This window comes from Rattus norvegicus, chromosome 10, assembly GCF_021556685.1.
Source record: "Rattus norvegicus strain SHRSP/BbbUtx chromosome 10, alternate assembly SHRSP_T2T, whole genome shotgun sequence".
NCBI classification, from domain to species: domain Eukaryota; kingdom Metazoa; phylum Chordata; class Mammalia; order Rodentia; family Muridae; genus Rattus; species Rattus norvegicus.
In genome coordinates, this window is record NC_141543.1 from 12,759,614 (window position 1) to 12,782,155 (window position 22,542).

At 43.2% G+C, this 22,542-nt stretch overlaps 1 protein-coding gene across 3 annotated transcripts in view; it reads left to right on the forward strand.

Moving 5' to 3' along the window:
* The window catches only part of Usp7 (ubiquitin specific peptidase 7), a 128,623-nt gene that overhangs the window by 1,189 nt on the left and 104,892 nt on the right, over nt 1-22,542 (forward strand). For 2 of the 3 annotated variants that reach the window (XM_087572754.1, XM_087572756.1), the window contains exons 2-3: nt 11,013-11,084; nt 11,480-11,515. The gene's annotated coding sequence lies outside the window, so the exon portion shown is untranslated. The remainder of the gene's footprint in view (nt 1-11,012; nt 11,085-11,479; nt 11,516-22,542) is intronic. The other variant, XM_087572751.1, reaches the window with a different exon arrangement.

The window sequence follows — 22,542 nt, forward strand, 5'->3', positions numbered from 1 at the left end:
TAATATATTTGTTTTATTTGTGGGCTGTACCTGTCCACGTGCTGAGGAACAGTGCTTGGGCTCCCTTGAGCTGCAGTTACAGGCATTTTCAGCTCAGAAATACAGTCTGAATGATGGCATTACAAAAAAATGTCCCCATGCTGCCACAGGCACAATTTTTTGTTTCCACATGTTTTATTTACAATGACTCCCACTTGATTCTTAATCTTTGCAGTGGGCTCAATTTTTTTTGTTATACGTGTATGTGTGTATGCATATTCCAGTGCATGCAGGTATTGTGGATATGTGGATGTCATTCCTCAGGTACCATCCACCTCAGTGTGTCTCTTGTTAGCCTGGAGACCAATCCTTCCAAAAGTTAATCACCGAATAGGTTTAATTAACTGGGGTTATTTTCACCATTCTTGTCAGTGTATCTCTTTTTTAACATGTGTGTGTGCTTGGCCTGCATGTATGCTTGTGCAGGGCATGTGAGCCTGGTGCTCCTGACCATGACCAGAAGAGCGGGTCAGGTTCCCTGGCAATGAAGCTCCTTATGACTGTGACCACTTGTGGGGAATGAGAATCAAATCCTGGCCCTCTGAATGAGCACTCTTAACGGCCGAACCTGGCCTTTTCACATTGGTTCTCCAGATCAACTCAAGTCCTTATGTTTCTACAACAACCACTTTACTCATGAACCATCTTCCCCCACCTGCTGTTTTATTTTACTCTGTTTGGGTGTGTTTAACTTTATTCTCCACTTTTTGGTACTTATTTTTATTTTCTTAATAATGTATATGCCGTGTGTATGGGCAGAAAATAAAACATGGTGTGGGACCCCTGACCCCAGCAGGAGCTGGTGTGGCTGCTGGGAACTGAGCTCAGGAATTCTTAACCACCGAGTCCTCTCTTCAGGGTCTTGCTGTGCATCTAAGCAGGCATTGGTCTCCATGGTTGACTCGTCCAGGTCTCCCTGGCACTGAGATTACAAGCATGTGCCACCAAGACCAAACAAGGGGACTAATTCTTTCAGGCTAATTTATTTGTTACCATTTGACACCGGTATCCCACGTGATATGGAAGTGTCTAAGGTCCGTTTCTATCCACAGAACTCTCCGGACACCGAAGTGTGCTGGCTTTGCTATGCTAACACGGAATTCTCCGTGTCTCAGGACACCAAGGGGGTGTGACAATCAGTTCTGACGCCATCTACCTAAAGTCGAAGATGAAAATAACACCCAATTAATGAAACCTATTAAATGAGTAGCTATTGGAAGCATCTATACAGGTTTTTATTACAGCATCCCACCAATAAATGCTCTACCAATGACTATACTTTGACTGCTAAACGCACCCTCTTCTAACTACTGTTCTAGGGTTTTCTATCGCTATACAATTAAATAATGTGTCTTTATTTCTTTCCCCTAAACTCTGTCCCCCAACTCACAACTCCTCAACACTTCTAAGATTTTTTTTTTTTTCGACTGAACTCAGGGGTTAGGCAAGAGCTCTACCAATGAGCTAAATCCCCAACCACTTCTAGGATTTTACCCAACAATTATCCACTATTTATTTCCCATAAGAAAAGCCAAAATATAGTATCAGAACTGCTACCCTGAGGGCTCCATCCCAAACCTCTACCCATACTGGATGCTGCTGCTCATAAAGCCAAGCCACCTGCACCTCGGACTGACCACAAGTAAATTAGAGTTCCCACAGTCCTCTCCTCAGGGTTAAAAACAGATGGTCTAAAACAGATCTGCACTGGGATTGGGGATTTAGCTCAGTGGTAGAGCGCTTGCCTAGCAAGCGCAAGGCCCTGGGTTCAGTCCCCAGCTCCAAAAAAAAGAAAAGAAAAAAAAAAAAAAAAAAAAAAAAAACAGATCTGCACAACTAAGAAACACACTTAGCTTATATTTACTGGTTTATTTATTATATTCAGTATATATCATATATACATACATACATATGTGTGTGTGTGTGTATAGACTGGTTTACTGGAGAATTCTGTGTTAGTGTAGCAAAACTCATACACATTTGCTGTCAGAAAAGTACTGTGGATGGAAACAGACCTTAGGGACTGGAGAGATGGCTCAGCAGTTAAGAGCACTGACTGCTCTTCCAGAGGTCCTGAGTTCAATTCCCAGCAATGACATGATGGTTCATAACCATCTGTAATGAGATCTCACGCCCTCTAACAATCATCTGTAACTACACTTTTGGGAGATCCACTGCCCTCTTCTGGCCTCCTCGAGTACTGCAGTCATGTAGGGCAAAGCATAGGATGCAGGCAAAATAAACATGGTGATGCGCATCTTTAATCCCGGCAGGCAAGTGAATCTCTTAAAGACCAGCCTGCTCCGCTGAGCGAGTTCCAGGACGACCAGGGTTACACAGAAACAAAACAAAACAAAACAAAACAAAACAAAGACAATTAACATTTGCTGTGGGGGCTGGAGAGATGGCTCAGTGGTTAAGAGCACTGACTGCTCTTCCAGAGGTCCTGAGTTCAATTCCCAGCAACCACATGGTGGCTCACAACCATCTGTAATGGGATCTGATGCCCTCTTCTGGTGTGTCTGAAGACAGCTACAGTGTACTCATATATAATAAAGAAATAATTAAAAAAAAAAAGACCGAATCTTTGTTTACAGTAAAAAACAAACAAACAAACAAAAAAAAGTCTTCTCTTCCTCTACTACCCTTGCAACCTCCGCTTACCTCATCAGCTGAAGTCCCGTCCGGGGCTCGTCATGCTGGAAGAGAGATCAGGGTCAAGAGAATAGACTCTCTAGAGTAGGGGTCTAACACTCCAGCCAGGTTGGTTCAATCACTCTGGCTAAGAAACCACCTGAGGAGGGTGGGCTCAACCTTAAGCCATGCTAAAAAGATAGGCGAAGTAATAAGTCTTTTAATGTACTAATACCAATGCATTGTACCTTCCCAGAACACCTGCCCCTACAGCAGCCACAAAGGGTCATAATTGCCTGCTTTGAGAAACGTAACTTTCTCTTTTCATTCCCCCATCCCTTTCGCTTTTCTAAACACGGTTTCTCTGTGTAGCCATGGCTGTCCTGAAACTCACTCTATAGATGAGGATGCCTCTTAAGTCTCAGAGACCTGACGGCTTCCGCCTCCTGAGGTGAAATGCGTGTACCACCACTGGGCTTCCTTACTCTCTAATGCTTCCCTCCGCGCAGTGTGCCTGTCCTCATGCTAGCTTCAATACCCTGGCTTTTTCTCGTCTCTCCTCCACCGTCTTCCTCTGGACAGTTTCTTAAATTCCTTTAGTAATGAGACTAAGAACACCAAAGGGGAGATCTCCCTTATCAGGAACTCCCTTGGGATCTCATTTCCTGTTCCCCAAAATGATCTCTCAGCAACTTCCCAAGAAGCCATCAAAGCACCACAGGACCACCCCACTCTCCTTTGAGAAGCCACACCCACATGCTCAGGTGTGCCTCACTGACCCCTGAGTACCTCTCTTTCTAGTACCGTCCATGGTTAAATCTGTTGAGGGCATCTTAATAAATTCTGCTCTGCGTCACACTGGCTATTCCTGAAACTCCTTTCCTTAGCCAAGTGAAGGATCAGCTTTCCCTGAACACTGAAAACACATTTCTTAGGCTGCCGTTGTGGGGGGGGTGGGGGGCAGGGTGAAGCAGTGAGCCTCACTAACACAGACAATGCACCAGCATGCTCGGTTATATGTAGATCTAAGGGTTGAACCTACCACTTTGTTCAACTGAGCTATGAACTAAGACCATAACGTAAAAAACAAAAAGAACTTTTAAGATTTACTATATTTAACATGTATATGTTATATGCATCTGTATATGTATATGCATCTGTGTATATGTTCGTGTGTGTGCAGGTGCCCATGGAGGGTAGATGAAGGCATTGGATCCCCGGGAGCTCAGGGCCTGTGCAAAGCAGCACATGCTTTTCTCTGTTGAGTCGTCTCTCCATGGACTGAAAGTTGCTGGGAGAACTTAGAAGCTAGGTCCGATCTGAATTCCAACAATTAATTATTTATTTCTATTTTTTTAATGCTAGGGAATGAACCCAGGACTTCACACATGCTAGCCACAAATTATTATTATTACATTATTTGTTATAATATTATCACCAGTAAAATTAATACTGGTGATTAATACTCAGGACCTGGATCATGCTATACAAGTGTTTGGAGCTGTTTCCCTAGCCCCTCACATAGCATTTTCACAACAGTAAGGGCTGAGCACCTTCCTCAGTGATAATAGGCTTCCCTAGCATGTAGAGGCCCTGGATCATATCTCCAGGACCAAGGAAAGGAAACTAATGGGAGGGTAGAGCAAAGGAGGAGGTAGGGAAGGAGGAATAGATAATACTATGAATGTTGGAAAAAACAAAGTCGACAATTTATAGGCTTCATACAAATGCACACACACTCACATGCATGCACACACACTCACGTGCATATACACACTCCTCACACACACACACATGCACCCACGCTCACACACACACAGAAGCTGTGGCTGCCTGAGCCAGACCCGCAGAAGATCAAGTCAGTTAAGTAAGAAACAGTAACATTAGTCTTTTCTCTCAAGCACAGACATACTCTTCCTAATGAGTTTATGACTCACCTGGAATCTTTTTCCTTTATTCCACCTTGTAAAATTCTTATGCAAATGTTTTAATACTCCCCCCCACACACACACTGCACACTCACACACATACTCTCTAAAATGTTTCTTTACATTTGGACCCTGTTGCATTCTTAGAATTTAAGTGATTTGTGGGCCACTACCTTTGCAAGATTCTTTCTTTCTTTCTTCCTTCCTTCCTTCCTTCCTTTCTTTCTTTCTTTCTTTCTTTCTTCTTCCCTTCCTTTCTTTTATTCATTTGTTTGTTTTGTTTTGTTTTTGAGACAGGGTTTCTGTGTGTATCCCCAGCTGTCCTAGCTCTCCCTATGTAGACCAGGCTGGCCTTGAACTCAGAGACCCACCTGCCTCTGCCCCACCCCCCTAGTGCTCCTCCCCCACCCCTACAAGGTCTCACTATGTAGCTCTGGCTGGTCTTGAACACACAGGAACTATACAAACTCACAGAGACTGAACAAATCACTACTGACTGGGAAGTGGGTCAGGAATTAAGAAGGAAGTTAAAAACATCACAGAACTGATTGAAAATGAGAACACAAACCTGCAGGACAAAGTGAAGGATTCTGTGAGGCGATTTCATATACTAAATGCCTGTATCAAAAAAAAAAAAAATGGAGAGAGCTCATATTAAAAACTTAATGGCACAGCAGAAAGCTCTAGCACAAAAAGAAAAAGTTACACTCAAAAGAAGTAGGTGGCAAGAAACTAAGGGCTGAAATTAATTAGATAGAAACAGCCTGGAGTTGGGGGGACAAACACTAGGGAGGCAGAGGCAGGAAGGTCTCTTAAATTCAAGGCCAGCCTGGTCTACAGAGGGAGTTCTAGGACACCCAGGGCTACAGAGAGAAACCTTGACTTAAAAAAAAAAAAAAGGCTGGAGAGATGGCTCAGAGGCTAAGAACACCGACTGCTTTTCCAGAGGTCCTGAGTTCAATTCCCAGCAAGGACATGGGGGCTCACAGCCATCTGTAAGGGGATCTGATGCCCTCTTCTGGCCTGCAGGTGTACATGCAGAAAGGGTGCTCATAAACTTAAAATAAATAAGAAAGCTTTAAAAAACAAAACAAAACAAAAACCCAAAAAACAAAACAAAAAGAACAAGAAAAAGCAAAATCTGTAGGACACCAAACTAAAAAACAAAAAACAAGCAAAAAGAGAAAAAGAAAAGAGAAACATGTCATGTATATATGGGCTTTTGAAATTAAATCAAGATCAGATAATTCAAACAGATCCATAACCCCTAGTGAGATAAAAGCAGTAATAAAAAGTCTCTCGGGCTAGAGAGCTGGAGAGATGGCTCAGCGGTTAAGAACGCTGACTGCTCTTCTAGAGGTCCTGAGTTCAATTCCCAGCAACCACATGGTGGCTCACAACCATCTGTAATGGGATCTGATGCCCTCTTCTGGTGTGTCTGAAGACAGCAACAGTGTATTCACATAAAATAAATAAATCTTAAAAAAAAAAAAATGTCTCCCAAACATTGAGTATACTGTTGTATACTTTTAATCCCAGTGCTTGGAAAACAGAGGCAGATAGATCTCTGTGAGTTCAAGGCAGCCTGCTCTACTTAGTGAGAGCCTGTCTGTTTGTTTGTTTGTTTGTAGACCCTGTTTTGAAGAAGAAAAAAAAAGTCTCCCAGCCAAAAAAGCACAGGATCAGATAGATCCAGTGCAGAATTCTATCAGACCTTCAAAGAACCGTTAGCATCAAAACTCCTCAAATTATTCCTCAAAATAGAAACTGAAGGAACACTGTCAAATCCTTTTTACAAGGCTATAATCACCCTGAAACATAAATCACATTAATACCCGTTGGGGTTCAGGAATTGCCATACAAATTACTCAGACTCCAGTCTCAGTTAAACAGGGCTGGCTTATTGAACATATATCCCAAGACTAATCCATCAGGGCCATAGCTCAGACTCCGGAGCTGAAAGCTATGACCCCAAACATTTCTCAAGGCCGGCTTATAAAGGGAGAAAACCACAATGAGCTCATACACAGCATGGCAGGGTAATCAACCCTGGCTCAAGCTACTTTGGCTAGCTAGACAAAACAGTTCTAACTGATCTTTATTCTGATTGGTCCTAAGTGGAGCTTATGATTGTGCAACTTCTTAAGATTAACAAACCTCATAGCACACAAAACATAACAGGGTACGTGGTCAGCATGACCCTGCTCTGAGTCAAGTTATTTTCCTACATCACTGACTGCCAGGCCTCAACAATATCCAACAAAGAAAGAGAATTAGAGACCAATTTCCCTCATGAATATAGATGCAAGAGTTCTCAATAAAATACTTGCAAACCAAATCTAAGAATACATCCAAATCTAAGATCATCCACCATGATCCAGTAGGATCGTTCGGCATAAATAAATCTTTAATTATAATCTACCACGTAAACAGACTGAAAGGCAAAAACCATGCGGTCATCTCATTAGATGTAGAAAAGGCCTTTCACAAAACACCTCAACATAATAAAGGCACTTTACCACAAGCTACAGCCAACAAAACCTGAACAGAAAGCCTCAAACATTTCTTCCAAAATCAAGAACAAGACAGGAGTATTGTATTAGTCAGGGTTCTCTAGAGTCACCGAACTTATGGAATGTCTCCATATTGGAATGACCTACAGTCTGCAGTCCGGGTAACCCAACAACGAATGGAAGTTCAAGAATCTAGAAGTTGGGGGCTGGGGATTTAGCTCAGTGGTAGAGCGCTTACCTAGGAAGCGCAAGGCCCTGGGTTCGGTCCCCAGCTCCGAAAAAAAGAACCAAAAAAAAAAAAAAAAAAAAAAAAAAAAGAATCTAGAAGCCGTTCAGTCCCAGGAGTCAGGGTGTTTCAGCCGGTCTTCTGCATTCTTCTAGAGTTCTAAAGAAGTAGGTTCCAACAGCTATGCTGGCAAGTAAGTGCAAGCAGGCAAAGAAGGACAAACCCTTCCTTTTCCCATTGTCCTTCTGTAGGCCTCCAGCAGAAGGTATGTCCCAGATTAAAGGTGTGTGCCACCATACTTGCTCTGATCCAGGCTGGCCTTGAACTCAGAGATCTGCTTGCCTCTGTCTCCTGGGATTGAAGGCATATACAACCTTGCCTGGGCCTAAACTTTTCCTGGCCACTATGCCTCAAGATCCATATCAAGATCGGGGCAGAAGCCTGTGTCTTCCAGCCTCAAGATCTGGATCACAGGTGTACCCTCCATTTCTGGACTGTAGTTCATTCCAGATATGGTCACCTTGACAACCAGGAATAGCCATCTCAAATATTCACTCTCTCTGTACCTGTTCAATATATTATTTGAAGTTTAAGCTAGAATAATAACAGAAATGAAGGCGATCAAGGTGTTGGGGATTGGTTCTAATGCTTTGTATTGATCTGGTCCCTAATTTCAGAATCTGCATGTCAAAATGCTGAAAGTCCTTGTCCCTAATTGGATTTTGACCTATCAATAAAGAGCCAACGGGCAATGGCTGGGCAGGTAGACTGAGGCAGGACCTTTAGATTTGCATGGGTTAGGGACTGGGAGAAAGGAAGGAGAAAGAGAATCGCCTTTCTGGGGAAAAGGATGGGACATATGAGCAGCAGGAGAGAAAGCCAGCCAGCCATGTAAGTAAGTAAGTAAAGTAAGTAAGTAAGCAAGTAAGTAAGTAAGTAGGTAAGTGGCCACCGGCCACTTCCTTGTTTGGGCCTGGAGTATCAGGGGAAGGTTTAGGAGTCTCAAGAATACCATAGGGGAGTATATGCTAGCAGGGAATGTTTAGGTATTCCCAGTCTTTGAGCTAGTCATGACATGTTAAAAACTAACTGGTGTGTGTGTGTGTGTGTGTGTGTGTGTGTGTGTCTTTCATTAATGAATCCAAAGAGCTCCTGGGCAGATGGCTGGGAGTGCACCCCACTGGGAACCAAAGCAGTTTAGCCCATTACCACTATATCAAGGGAATACAGATAGAAAAGAAAGAAGTCGGGGACTGGAGAGATGGCTCAGTGGTTAAGAGCACTGACTGCTCTTCCAGAGGTTCTGAGTTCAAATCCCAGCAACCACATGGTGGCTCACAACCATCTGTAATGTGATCTAATGCCCTCTTCTGGTGTGTCTGAAGATAGCTACAGTGAATTCATTAAAATAAAATTAATTAAAAAACAAAAGAAAGGAAAGAAGTCAAAAGATCCTTATTTGTAGAGGATGAGAGTATACATAAATGACCATAAAACTCTACCAGGAAACATCAGCATGTGATAAATTACACTTTCAGCAAAATAATAGGATTCAAAAAGCAGTGACCTTTATGTCTTCCTTATACAAATGACAGACTGAGAAACAAATCAGGAAAACAATACTTTTCACAATAGCTTCAAAATAAACTCAGTCATGTTGGTGAGAGCCTTTAATCCCAGTACTCAGAAAGTAGAAACATGCAAATTTGAAGACCAGCCTTTTCTACATAGTGAGTACCAGAACAGTCAAGGCTGTATTGAGACCTTGTCTCAAATATATATATATATCAGAAAATGGAAATATCTCCCATGCCCATGAATCAGTGGGATCAACATAGTAAAAATAGCCATACTACCAAAAGCAATCTACAAATTCAATGCAATCCCAATCAAGATTCCAACAAAATTCTTCAAAGAAGTTGAAAGGATAGTTATTAATTTCATATGTGGGCACATTGGAAACCCTAAGACAGAAGTTGATACCAGGAGTGGGGTATTACTGATAGGCCTGACCAGGTTTTGTTTGGAGGAATGTAGATTTTTGGGACTTTTGAAAGCAGTGAAATTAAGTGGGGCTTAATGGGCCATCCTAGTAGGAATATAGAAGACTTTATTGCTGAGGATGACTTGAGCTGTGGGATCCTGGCTATAGAGGTTTCAGAGAAGAATTTTAATTTGTGGCCAAGGGATGGTTCTTGTGATATTTTGGTGAAGAATGTGGCTGCTTTTTGCACTTGTTAGAAGAGTTAGCCTGAGGCTAAGGGGAAGAGAGTCAAATTAGTTGTATTGACAAAGGCAGTCTCAAAACAACACAGTTCAGACTTTGTACTTGTGATTTAATCTCACGAAGCATGTTTTGATGAAACATAGCAAGCTTAAAAAGAAAAAATACAGGGGGGGGGCATCAAAAAAAAAAAGAAAAAATACAAAATATTCAAGTATTAAAGGGGCACCAGGAAGTAGAATGGAGCTCACTCTTTTTTTTTTTAAATGTTTCGTTTTGCTGTTTTTTTTTTTTAAAGATTTATTTATTTATTATATATAAGTATACTGTAGCTGTTCAGACACACCAGAAGAGGGCACCAGATCTCATTACAGATGGTTGTGAGCCACCATGTGGTTGCTGGGATTTGAGCTCAGGACCTCTGGAAGAGCAGCCAGTGCTCTTAACCACTGAGCCATCTCTCCAGCCCCTGGAGCTCACTCTTATGTTCTCGGAGATAAAACAGACTGAGGGAGTGGTGACCTGAAACCAGTTCAGGCGTTGGTGGTACACACCTTTAATCACAGGAGACAGAGGCTAGCAGATCTCTGAGTTTAAGGTCAGCCTGGTACAGAGCAAGTTCCAAGTAGAAAAAGTTTAGGTCTAGACATGGTTGTATACAGCTTTAATCCCAGCATTCAGGAGACAGAACCATGTAGATCTTTGAGTTCAAGGTCCATCTACAGAGCAAGTTCCAAAATAGCCAAGCTGTGAAGGAGTTGGAAAACAGAAAGCTGGTGATGATATAATACAACAAGGGGGCCATGTTCCAGCTCCAGCAAACAACACAACTTTGGTGGCTTCAGCCATGTGTCTCTGGCATTAGAGTTAAAAATAGAAGGGACTACTGGGATGGTAGATGCTGGTTAGCTGGAGTTAAGGAATTAGTGGTGGTTAAGAAGAGACCAGTATCACTGAGGTGAAATCTTCTGGGGAGTGTTTCTGAGAGCACAAAGAAGCTGTATTCCAGGGATAACCACGGTTGTACTGCCCAGCTTCAGCTGGACTTGGTAATGTGTGGTACTGGTTTTGAGGGTATGAAGGGGCCTTGGAGAGCAGCTGAGGCTTGGCACTGTGAGAGGCCATAGCAGGCCATTGGTGAAGGTGCAGCCTCAGTTGCAGGACTGAAAGGTTCATGCAAAGGAGTTGAGGCTTGGCACCATGAAGAGAGTCTATGTGAAGCTATTAGTGAAGCCTAGTTGCAGCAGAAGACTCCAGTGTATTAGAAGTTCTAGTATTGTAAGACCCCGAAGTGGTCTTAGCTCAGGAGCGTGACCCACAGAACACATCTTGACAAAGAGAGCGATGCAACGGCAAGAGGTTTAATGATCCACATACATGGAGTTGCTCATCCACACAGGGAGAGGCAACCCTGAGCTCAAAAAGTACACACCTTTAATTCTTTACAGAGGGAAGACTTCAGCAACAGGGTTAGCTGGCCTATTCTCATTGGTGGAACACAGGACAAAGGATCTTTTCAGGTATTGGCTGGCCTGCTCAAGGAGCTGTTCTTGGCTTAGTCACTTTCCTTATCCAGCCCTGCACCTGGCCTTGGAAAACCACTGGGAAAGGGCTAAATTGGCAAGTCCCTTAGAAGGCAGGGAGGAACTGGGTGGTCGGGCAGGGTCAGGACGACATCTTGAGGTTGTTCTCGGTATTTACCACAGGGAGGGGGAAGGGTTTTTTCTGAGAACAGTTATCTTTGTTTTGTCTTTTTTTTTTTTTTTTTTTTGGGAGCTGGGGACCGAACCCAGGGCCTTGCACTTCCTAGGCAAGTGCTCTACCACTGAGCTAAATCCCCAACCCAACTAAGATAAGTTTTGTCTTATCTTAGCTTGATCATTCTTCTGACTGACATCTTTTTTTTTTTTTTCAGAGCTGGGGACCGAACCCAGGGCCTTGTGCTTCCTAGGTAAGCGCTCTACCACTGAGCTAAATCCCCAGCCCCTGACTGACATCTTGATCACCAAAACTTTGTCATAACATTAGGCAACATGACATCAGATGTTGGTTTCTCAGAAAAGTCACAAGTTTGTCATATCTCTAGGCATCCTAACATTAGATGTATTCAAAACCTTGTTTTTACAACTTTGTTTTTCACATCTATGAAACTTTATTTCTTCACTAGTACCATGGCATGATCACCAATAAAAGCAACAGCAGTGGAATAGAGTCAACCAGATCCTAGAGTGCTATAGAGTACAGAGCTGGAGGTATGACCCAAGCCCTTTTGAGAAGTCAGAAAGATTATGTGGATCCCAGATATTGGAACGAGAAGCTGTGAAGTTGAAGATGCCTTGGATACCCCAAGATGTTAGAGTTGTCAGAGTTGTGGGATACCTACCAAGAAAAGGTACTAACAGGGAGCAGAACCAGCCCAGGAGAAAGACGTTTGTTCAGTCAACAGAGATGAAAGGGGTTGGAGAAGTGAAGAGTGCTTTGATATTAGATATGGAGGTGCAGAGTTTGGAGTTTGCCAGGTTGGTTTCTTTGGTCTTGTTTTGGTCCAGTATTTCCTCACTATGACGTTTTGGAATGGTAATGTGATATTGAAGATGTACAATCTGCTTTTTTATTTTTATTTTATAGGGGATTACAGTTAAGTGATTGGATGAACATCAGAAGAGACTTTGAACTTTTAACATTATTGAGACTGTTTTAGAGTATAGAATTTTTTGAAGTTGGACTAAAGGTTTTAGCATTATGTGGCTAGGTATGGCCCCCATAGACTCATGTATTTGAACAAACCTACTGGGTCCAAGGAGTAGAAAGTGTTTGTTTGAATATTCTTGGCCTACGGAGTGGTGCTATTAGGAAGCGTGGCCTTGTTAGAGTAGGTATGGCATTTTTGGAGGAGGTGTGTCACTGTCGCTTTGAGACCCTCCTCCTAGCTTTCTGAAAAGCTCCTGTCTTCCTTTCCATGAAGATGTAGAGCTCTCAGCTCTGCCTGCACCATGCCTGCATGGACACTGCCATGTTCCCACTTAATGGGGGTGGACGGAACCTCTGAACACGTAAGCCAGACCCAATTAGATATTGCCCTTTATAAGAGTTGCCTTGGTCATGGTGTCTCTTCATAGTAATGGAAACCTAACTAAGATAATATGTAAAAACAAAAACGAACCTAGGACAGCTAAAACAATTCTGAATCATAAAAGAATGGTATGAGATATCATTATCCTCCAACATAAACTATAGAGCTATATGTAGTAATAAAAACAGCATGGTATGGGGTTGGGGATTTAGCTCAGTGGTAGAGTGCTTGCCTAGGAAGCGCAAGGCCCTGGGTTCGGTCCCCAGCTCCGAAAAAAAAGAACCAAAAAAAAAAAAAAAAAAAAACAGCATGGTATTGGCATATGAGCAGATATATTGATCAGTGCAATTGAACTGAAGACCTAGACATAACTCCACACACCTAGGATTCCAGATTTTTGATGAGAAGCCAAAACTATACACTGGTAAAAAGAAGCAAGCATCTCCAACAAATGATGCCGGTCAAACTGGATGTCTGCATGTAGAAGAATTCAAACAGTTCTATATTTATCATCCTGAACAAATGCCAATATCAAATAGATCAAGAACCTCAACCTGAGGCCAGATACTCTGAGTCTAATAGAAGAGAAAGTGGAGAATAGCCTTGAGCTCATTGGCACAGGCAAAGACTTTCTGAACAGGACACTGAGATCATGGCATTGACTAATAATTAATAAATGCTACCTTATAAAATTGTAAATCTCTGTATGGATACCATAATCTGGACAAAGGAGCAGGCTACAACATGGGAAAAGATATTTACCAATTTTGCATCTGATAGAGTGCTTTTTTAAAAAAATATTTTATTTATTTTATTTATACAAGTATACTATAGGTATCTTCACACACACCAGAAGAGGGCATCAGATCTCTTTACAGATGGTTGTGAGCCACCATGTGGTTGCTGGGATTTGAACTCAGGACCTCTGGAAGAGCAGACAGTACTCTTAACCACTGAGCCATCTCTCCAGCTCTGATAGAGTGCTTTTTATATCTAAAATACATATTGACCTAACCAAACTGGACATCAAAAAAACACAAACAACCCAATTAAAAATGTGGTACAAGGGGCTGGAGAGATGGCTCAGCGGTTAAGAGCTCCGACTGCTCTGCCAGAGGTCCTGAGTTCAATTCCCAGCAACCACATGGTGGCTCACAACCATCTGTAATGAGACCTGGTGTGTCTGAAGACAGCTACAGTGTACTCCTATGCAGTAAATAAATAAATCTAAAAAGAAAAAAAGAAAAAGAAAAAAAATGTGGTACAAAACTAAACAGAGAGTTCAGAAAAAATGGAACTCAAATATCTGAGAGACACTTAAAGATATGTTCAACATCCTTAGCCATCTGGGAAATGGAAAGTAGAAGTAATTTGAGGTTTCAAGTTTATAGCAGTCAGAGTGGGGAAGATTAATAAAATAACATCTCGGGGTTGGGGATTTAGCTCAGTGGTAGAGCGCTTGCCTAGCAAGTGCAAGGCCCTGGGTTCAGTCCCCAGCTCCGAAAAAAAGAAAAAAAAAATAACATCTCATCCTGGTTAGGCTGTGGGGAGGTGGACCACTCCTCCATTGCTGGTGGGAGTGCAAACTTGAACAGCCATTGTGAATATCAGAGTGGTGGCTTCTCAGGAGGTTGGCAATACATTGACCTCAAGATCCAGCTATACCACTCTTAGGAATCTACCCAAATGACTCTGCATCCTGCTACAGAGACACTGCTCATCCATGTTCCCCCGTGCTCTTTTCATAGTAACCAGAAATTGGAAGCAGCCTCGATGTCCCTCATCAGAAGAATGGATAAGGAAAATGTAGTACTTTTTTTTAAAATTTATTTATTTAATGTAGATGAGCACACTGTAGCTGTCTTCAGACACATCAGAAGAGGGCATCAGATCCTATTACAGACGGTTGTGAGCCACCATGTGGTTGCTGGGAATTGAACTCAGGACCTCTGGAAGAGCAGTCAGTGCTCTTAACCACTGAGCCATCTCTCCAGCCCAAAATGTAGTACTTTTATACAAAGAGCTATTACTCAACAGTTAAAAAAGATGGAATCACAAAATTCGAAGGATGGAATTTTAAAAAGTCGTCCTGAATGAGGTAACCCAACCCAGAAAGACAAATGTGATATGAATTCACTCACAAGTGGATATTAGTTGTCAAGCCAATGATACCAAGCTACAAGCCATAGAATCACAGAGGCTGGGTATAGAGTAGGGGACTAGGTGGGAGGGAAGGATCTCCCATGGAAAGAGATAGTGATTTGAAGAGGTTTGGCTCCCATAGATTCACGTGTTTGAATGCTTAGCCCACAGGGTATGATACTATTAGGAGATGTGGTCCTAGGAAATGTGTCACTGTGGGGGCGAGTTTTGAGGTCTCCCATGCTCAAGCTCTGTACAGTGAGGAATCCAGTCTCCTCCTGGCTGCCTTCAGATCAAGATGCCTGTCAGCTCCTCCAGCACCCTGATAATAATGGACTAAACCTCTGAAACTGTAAGCCAGGACCAATGTTTGCCTTCATAAGACTTGCCTTGGTCATGGCGTCTCTTCAAAGCAATGGAAACCCTAATTAAGGCAGTGTTGAAATCGATTATATAAATATGTAGAACGGGGGCATGACGGGCACAATGGGAGGATTAAATGCAGAGAGAGAGAGAGAGAGAGAGAGAGAGAGAGAGAGAGAGAGAGAGAAGAGGCTGTGAAGGGACAGTATACAGAGGCACAGCTAACAATAAGGACGACTTGAAGGGTCATGTGGAGACCCACTACTAGGAAGAAGCTTCTTGTTTATGGGTTTGTTTTTCAAGACAGGATTTCTCTGTGAAACAGCCCTGGCTGTCCTGGAGCTACTCTGCAAACCTCAAACTCACAGAGATCCTCCTGTCTCTGTCTCCCAAGTGCCAGGCTTAAAGTCATGCACCACCATTGCCCTATAGCAAGAAGCTTCCTAAAATCTATACGTATATTAAAGAAATCTATGTAGAGGGTTGGGGATTTAGCTCAGTGGTAGAGCGCTTGCCTAGCAAGCGCAAGGCCCTGGGTTCGGTCCCCAGCTCTGAAAAAAAAAAAAAACAAAAAAACAAAAAAACAAAAAGAAATCTATGTAGAGTCAAACCCCAAGTAAGACACCTCTCACCACCATACAAAACCCCCAGTACCAGCAATGAACTAAATGAACTGTTGGTCAAAGGAGCCCCATGGAGACCTCAAAAGAATCCAGAATATTTCTATTAGCTGTTCTCCACAAACGGATGTGAAGGCCTTATTGCTGAAGATAACACCTACATATGGAACAGTTGTGCTGGCGTCTACCGAGAGCCTTCACCCCTACTGACTAGTGTTTATGATACCGGAAGGTACTCTGTGCTACCCGAGGAGAAAGGTAAACAGCAGCCCAGCTGCAGTCCACGATGGTGACCTTCCTGCGTGATACCCTGGTACCGTGGTGGCACAAACGCTGTGAGAGTAACCAACCACCCTCTGATCGGATTTAAGGCACTGCATGAGATGGAGCCCATGCCTCACACTGATTGGGTGGCCAGGAACATGAAACTAGATAGGCCACGACCTCTAAAAGAAAAAAGTACTACTGTTTTTCTAAAGAAACATAGCAATAAAATTACTCTTAACAGCATTCTGCTACATCCATAGGTCAACATCTCAGATAACATCAGAGAATCTTCCTCCTTCAGAAGGTGGGAACAGAGACCCACAACTGGACAATGTACAGAGAGCAAGAGATCTTGGAACACTCAGTTCTAAATCAATCATCTCTTCATCAATTCCTTGCCCTCACAGCTCAGGGAGTTATGTGGAAGAGGAAGCAAAGTGTTGTAAGAGCCTGTGGGAATGGAGGACACCAAGGAAGTACTACCTTCCAGAGACATCAGGATTGGCACATGTAAACTCAAAGTGACTGTGGCAGCTGTCCTGACCTACACATGCAGTCAGGTTCCAGCATTGAGAGAGGACAGTGGACAGAGGCTCCCATTCCTAATCCAGAAGCTATCTCTAATTGACAACCACTTGCAAAGGAAAACTTAGTTTCTCCAATATAGTCTTACTAGATATACAAATCATACTCATGGATAAACCCCATACCCAGCAGTAGGTGGCCAACACCAACGGAACTCAGTGATATTTCTGGAGATTTTCCCCCCTTACTTATTGGTCTTTTTCTTATCTCTGCTTATATATTATGACTTCCTGTTTTGTGTTTTTATGATATGTGTGTGTATGTGTGTCTATGTGTGTGTGTGTATGTGTGTATATGTGTGTGTATATGTGTGTATGTGTGTATGTGTATGTGTGTATGTGTGTGTATCTATGCATATGTATGTGTTTCTTATACTTTTTGTTTTTCCATTTGTTTTATTCTGTATTTTGTTTGTTTTCTTTCTTTTCTTTTTTTTTTTTGGTTCTTTTTTTCGGAGCTGAGGACCGAACCCAGGGCCTTGCGCTTCCTAGGTAAGCGCTCTACCACTGAGCTAAATCCCCAACCCCCCCCTTTTTTTTTTTTTTTGGTTCTTTTTTTCGGAGCTGGGGACCGAACCCAGGGCCTTGGGCTTCCTAGGCAAGGACTCTACCACTGAGCTAAATCCCCAACCCTTGTTTGTTTTCTAAAAAGAGAGAGAAAAAGAAGGCATGGGGTTGGACAGTAGGAGAATCTGGGAGGAGAAGGGAGAGGGAAACCCTGATCAGAATATATCGTATGAAAAAATTTCATTTTAATTTTAATTTCATACACACAGAGAGAAACACAGAGAGAAAGAGAGATTGGGAGGCAGAGACCAGAGAATGAGAAAAACTTGCAGCCACAGAACAGCTGTGGGGACAAGAGAGCCATTGAAGGCCCAGGAGGTGGCCCAATGGGTAAAGGGGCTCATGGAGCAAACCTGACAACCTCTCAGAGTGTCCTCTGACCCCCATATGTGGCTATGCCGTTAATGTGTTGTTTGCTCCTAAACTCACATTCTCTCTCTCTCTCTCTCTCTCTCTCTCTCTCTCTCTCTCTCTCTCTCTCTCTCTCCTCTCTCTCTGTTTCCCTCTCCTTTCTCTAATTTTTAAGAATAAAAGCAATGACTAGCACTTTTTCATGTGTAGGAATGCTCTAATTTCTAACAGCAGCAACCCCTGTGACCTCTCCCACAGTATGGAGCAATGAGGTGGAATAGTTCTGGATAAAACCCCTTGGGAAGCTTAGCTCAAACCCATTCTAAAAAGGAAGAAAAGAAAGAGTCACATTCTTGGCTTTGGCTTTTACAGCTCCTGAGCAGGCTTTTGAAATTCATGGCAGGGATCTTAATTTTGAAGGCCAAGGCTTGGAAAAACTTGCTAAAAAGAATCTGGGGGTGGGGAGTATTTCTCTCTTTTCCTTAACTCTCTCTTCTCTCTTCTCTCTTCTCTCTTCTCTCTCTCTCTCTCTCTCTCTCTCTCTCTCTCTCTCTGTGTGTGTGCCTGTGTGTGTGTGTGTGTGTGTGTGTGTGAGAGAGAGAGAGAGAGAGAGAGAGAGAGAGAGAGAGAGAGAGAGAGTTCTCTCCCTCCATCATGCCAGTTACAGGGATCCAACTCAGGTCAACAGACCTTTATATACTGGTCCTCCCTCCCTCCCTCCCTTCCCCTATTCTCTTCTCCCTCCCTCCCTTCCTTTCTTCCTTCCTTCTTGTTTGCTTTCTTCTAACGTTTTTCTGAGTGCCAGAACTCTGGGTTCAGAACACGACCCCGCAGGAATCTTCAGGATAAAGTTTACAGCGACAATGAACAGACAATGAACAAATCTGCCAAGGGCACTGGAAGGGGTCTCAGAGAGTAAGAACACTTAACTGCTCTCAGAAATCTGAGTCCAGCTCCAGCACCCACATCAAGTGGCTGACAACACCTCTAACCCCAGTTCTAGGGGATTCATTCCCTCTGACCTTTGTGGGCGTCTGCTTAAGGGCTAGAGAGATCAAGCGCTCAGTGGTTAAGAACATGTGCTGTTCTTGCAGAGGACCCTTGTTCAACCCACATCAGGCAGCTTACAACAGCTTGTAACTTTCACATCCAAAGGAATGCCCCTAACTTTGGGCACATACACATATTCAGACATACACAGATGTACATGTAAGTAAATAATAAGAAGAATATTAAAATAAAAAAACATATTTTTTAAAAAGAACCCACTGCCAGCTGGGTGACAGCTGCTCGAAGGCAGAGGCAGAGGCAGAGGCAGAGGCAGAGGCAGAGGCAGAGGCAGAGGCAGAGGCAGAGGCAGAGGCAGAGGCAGAGGCAGAGGCAGAGGCAGAGGCAGAGGCAGAGGCAGAGGCAGAGGCAGAGGCAGAGGCAGAGGCAGAGGCAGGTGGATTCTTTGGGTTCAAAGCCATCCTTGTCTATATAATGAGTTTCAGGTCAGACAGATCTACACAGTCAGACCTTGCCTCAAAAAAACAAAAGCGGGGTTGGGGATTTGGCTCAGTGGTAGAGCACTTGCCTAGCAAGCGCAAGGCCCTGGGTTCTGTCCTCAGCTCCGAAAAAAAGAAAAGGAAACAAACAAACAAACAAACAAACAAAAAAACAAAAAAAAAAAACAAAAGCAAATTCCCCTTGCAATGGAATAAATGAAAACTTGAATTAAGGGGGATGGAGAGATGGCTCAGCGGTTAAGAACACTGGCAGCTCTTCCAGAGGTCCTGAGTTCAAATCCCAGCAACCACATGGTGGCTCACAACCATCTATAATCAGATCTGGTGCCCTCTTCTGGCCTGCAGGTGTACATGCAGACAGAAAGCTGTATGATGTATGTATAATAAATAAATATTAAAAAAAAAAAACTTGAATTAGTTTGTCCCTGAAACTGAATAAAACAAGCCATACCACAGCCACCTTCTTAGGTATTTTTTTAAACTGTAGAGCAAACCCCTAAACTTTAGATTCAATACAATGGGAACTTCAAAAGGCAATTGAATTGAAATTAATTAAAAGCTCTTGGGGGTGAAGCTTAGCAGGTGGAGTGCTTGCCTAGCATGCACAAGCCTCGGGTTCCATCTTCAGCACCATGTAAAACACGTGTGGCATGCATACCTGTAACCATTGCACTTGGGATGAGGAAGCAAAAAAATTAGAAATTCAAGATAATCCTCAGCTATGATGCGAGTTCTAGGACAGCCTGAACTAAAATTAACTAATTTGACTCTGTTATTTTTACTTATTTTATTTTGTTATGTGTACAGAATGTTTTGCCTGCATGGATGTCTATTTATAACTTGTGTGCCTGGTACCTTCAGAGGTCAGAAGAGGGCATGATTGAGAGCCACCATGTAAGTGCTAGAATTAAACCCAAATCGTCTGGAAGAGCAGCCAGGGCTCTGTGGTGTGTGTCTGTGTGTGTGTGTGTGTAGTATGTGTGTGTAGTGTGTGTATGTGTGTGTAGTGTGTGTATGTGCATGCATGCATGTGTGTATGTGTGTGTAGTGTGTGTAGTGTGTGTATATGTGTGTATGTGTGTGTATGTGTGTAGTGTGTATGTAGTGTGTGTATGTGTGTGCATGCGTGTGTATATGTGTATGTGTGTGTATAGTGTGTGTGTGTGCGTGTGTGTGTGTCTACCACACCACAAGTGTGAGGCACAGAGGACAACTTTAAGGATTTGACTCTCTCCCTCCACCATGGTTCTGGGGATCAAATGCAAATCATCAGGCTTGCTTGTCAGGTACTTTTACCTACAGAGGCATCCTGCTAAATGTAAATTAACCTATTTTTTTAAAGACTTCTTTATTTTAATTACATAAGCACACTGTAGCTGTCTTCCGACACACCAGAAGAAGGCATCAAATCCCATAACAGGCCCAATTAGCCAATTTTTAAAAGGCCGTCTGAGGGGTTGGAGAGATGAGATGGCTCCGTGGTTAAGAGCACTGACGGCTCTTCCAGAGGTCCTGAGTTCAATTTCCAGCAACCACATGGTGGCTCACAACCATCTGAAATGAGATTCGATGCCCTCTTCTGGTGTGCATGAAGACAGCTACAGTGTACTCATATATAATAAATAAATAAATGCAAACAGAGCGTTCATACATATGAAGTACATAAATAAGTACTTAAAAAAGCTGTCTGCGGCTGAGGAATGTAGCTTAATAATAGGTGAGTGCTTGGCATGCAGGAAAGCATGGCCTCTAAAAGTAAAATAAACACACACAAACAAGCAAACAAGCCAGTCAGCCAGGGGAGGAGCTTCTAGTGAAGGCCTACTCTTATAGACCAGAAAAGAATTATATTATCAAGGGCCAGATGTGGAGGCAGCAAGATCAGGAGTTCAAAGTCACCCTTGGCTACACAACCAGTTGGAAACCAGCCCAGGGTGGCTCAAACTCATCCAACCCCAAAACCTACATTAGAGGAAAGCCCTTGGAGGGACAGATCCGGAATGTGGTTCTGAGAAGACCACAGCATCCATATGGGTGAAGATTGTATCTGGGGACCAGGGTCTGATCACAATGTCTGAGGCAGTATCTGGGAGGCAGAGGCAACAGGATCAGGAGTTCAAGATCCATGCTTGGCTACTTGATAAATTTGACCAGGGAGAGGGTTTGTGAGGTCCAAGTTGAACCTCTTCCAGGACCTCTTGAATGAGACTCATGGAGGCAGTGATCGATGCAAAAGCAAGAGGAGTTTAATTCCGACATGTCGGGGTCCTCCCACTTCAAGGGGAGACGACCCTGAGCAGACTCTCACAGGGACTTATATTCCTTGCAAACAATTGAGGCAGAATTCAAACAATGGTAACTAGGCAGGGGACTATTGATGGGGCAAAGCGACCTTCAAGCTGACTCATGGTCAGTGGACTGTTCTGGACTTTCCAGGGGGGACGGTTGGGAGTCAAGGGGAGGTCAGTTGGGGGTTATAGGTGGCTTTGTTTGACAGTTTGGCTTGCAGTTGCTCCAGGAACTAAACTAGCCCTACCCTCCCTGGAAGGGAGGGGGTCTTTGTGCTTGGAGGTTTGTGGTGGAATTTTCCTAATGGCCTCAGATTGACCCCAACTCTGGCTTTCAGGCTCAGTTGGTTAAGTGCTTGCCAGGCAATCAAGAGAACCCAAGGTAGACATCAAGTGCCTATAGGTGTGGGGGCACATCTGTAACCCCAGTGCTGAAGGAGAGGAGACAGGTGGTCCCTAGGGCTTGTATGCCAGTCAGCCTAGCCAAATTGGCAAGTCCCAGGTCAGTGAGAGACCCTGTTTCAAAAAAGACCAATGTCTAAGGTTGACCTCTGTCCTCGTGCACCTACACACGTGTGCACTCACACTCACAAGTGTGCATCCACATGAAAACACATACACAGGGAGAAAGTAAAAAGCCTTGTGTGGGCCATAGCAAGTACTGTCATTAAAGCAAAATTAGTCCAGGTATTCAGTTCCAGAGTTCCCAAATAGCTGAGGTCATGGCCACTTTATTGCTGTGTCTGGAATAATCAGAGTAAAGGTGATTCAGTGCTCCTACTCCCTGACTCTGAGTTACCAGTGACCCAGCATAAATCACTTTGCTGTATTTGCAACTTGCAAGCTAAGTGTGAATACCCCTCAGGGAAATTACAGACTCTCCATTAATTAATATTTGTAAAACAGTCTAATTTGTATATATCTGGCCTTTAGAAACATGACATCAGTGTGTTTGGATGCAGGGCTCGTTACTTAAATTATTCAACTACAATTTCAGGCATACTTAATATTTATTAAACTCCCACCATGAGCTATGAGCTGAGACAAGAGCTGGTGGGTGCACCAGAGCAGGGTGGAGGGTTCCACCTTAGTGCAGCTTATGCTTGGTGGGGAGATGGATGATTAGGAAAAAAAAATCAATAAAAGCTTCCCCAGACTGTTGTGTGCTATGAGGAAAACAAGAAGTCTGTGGTAGTTAGTGGCTGGAGGCTTCTA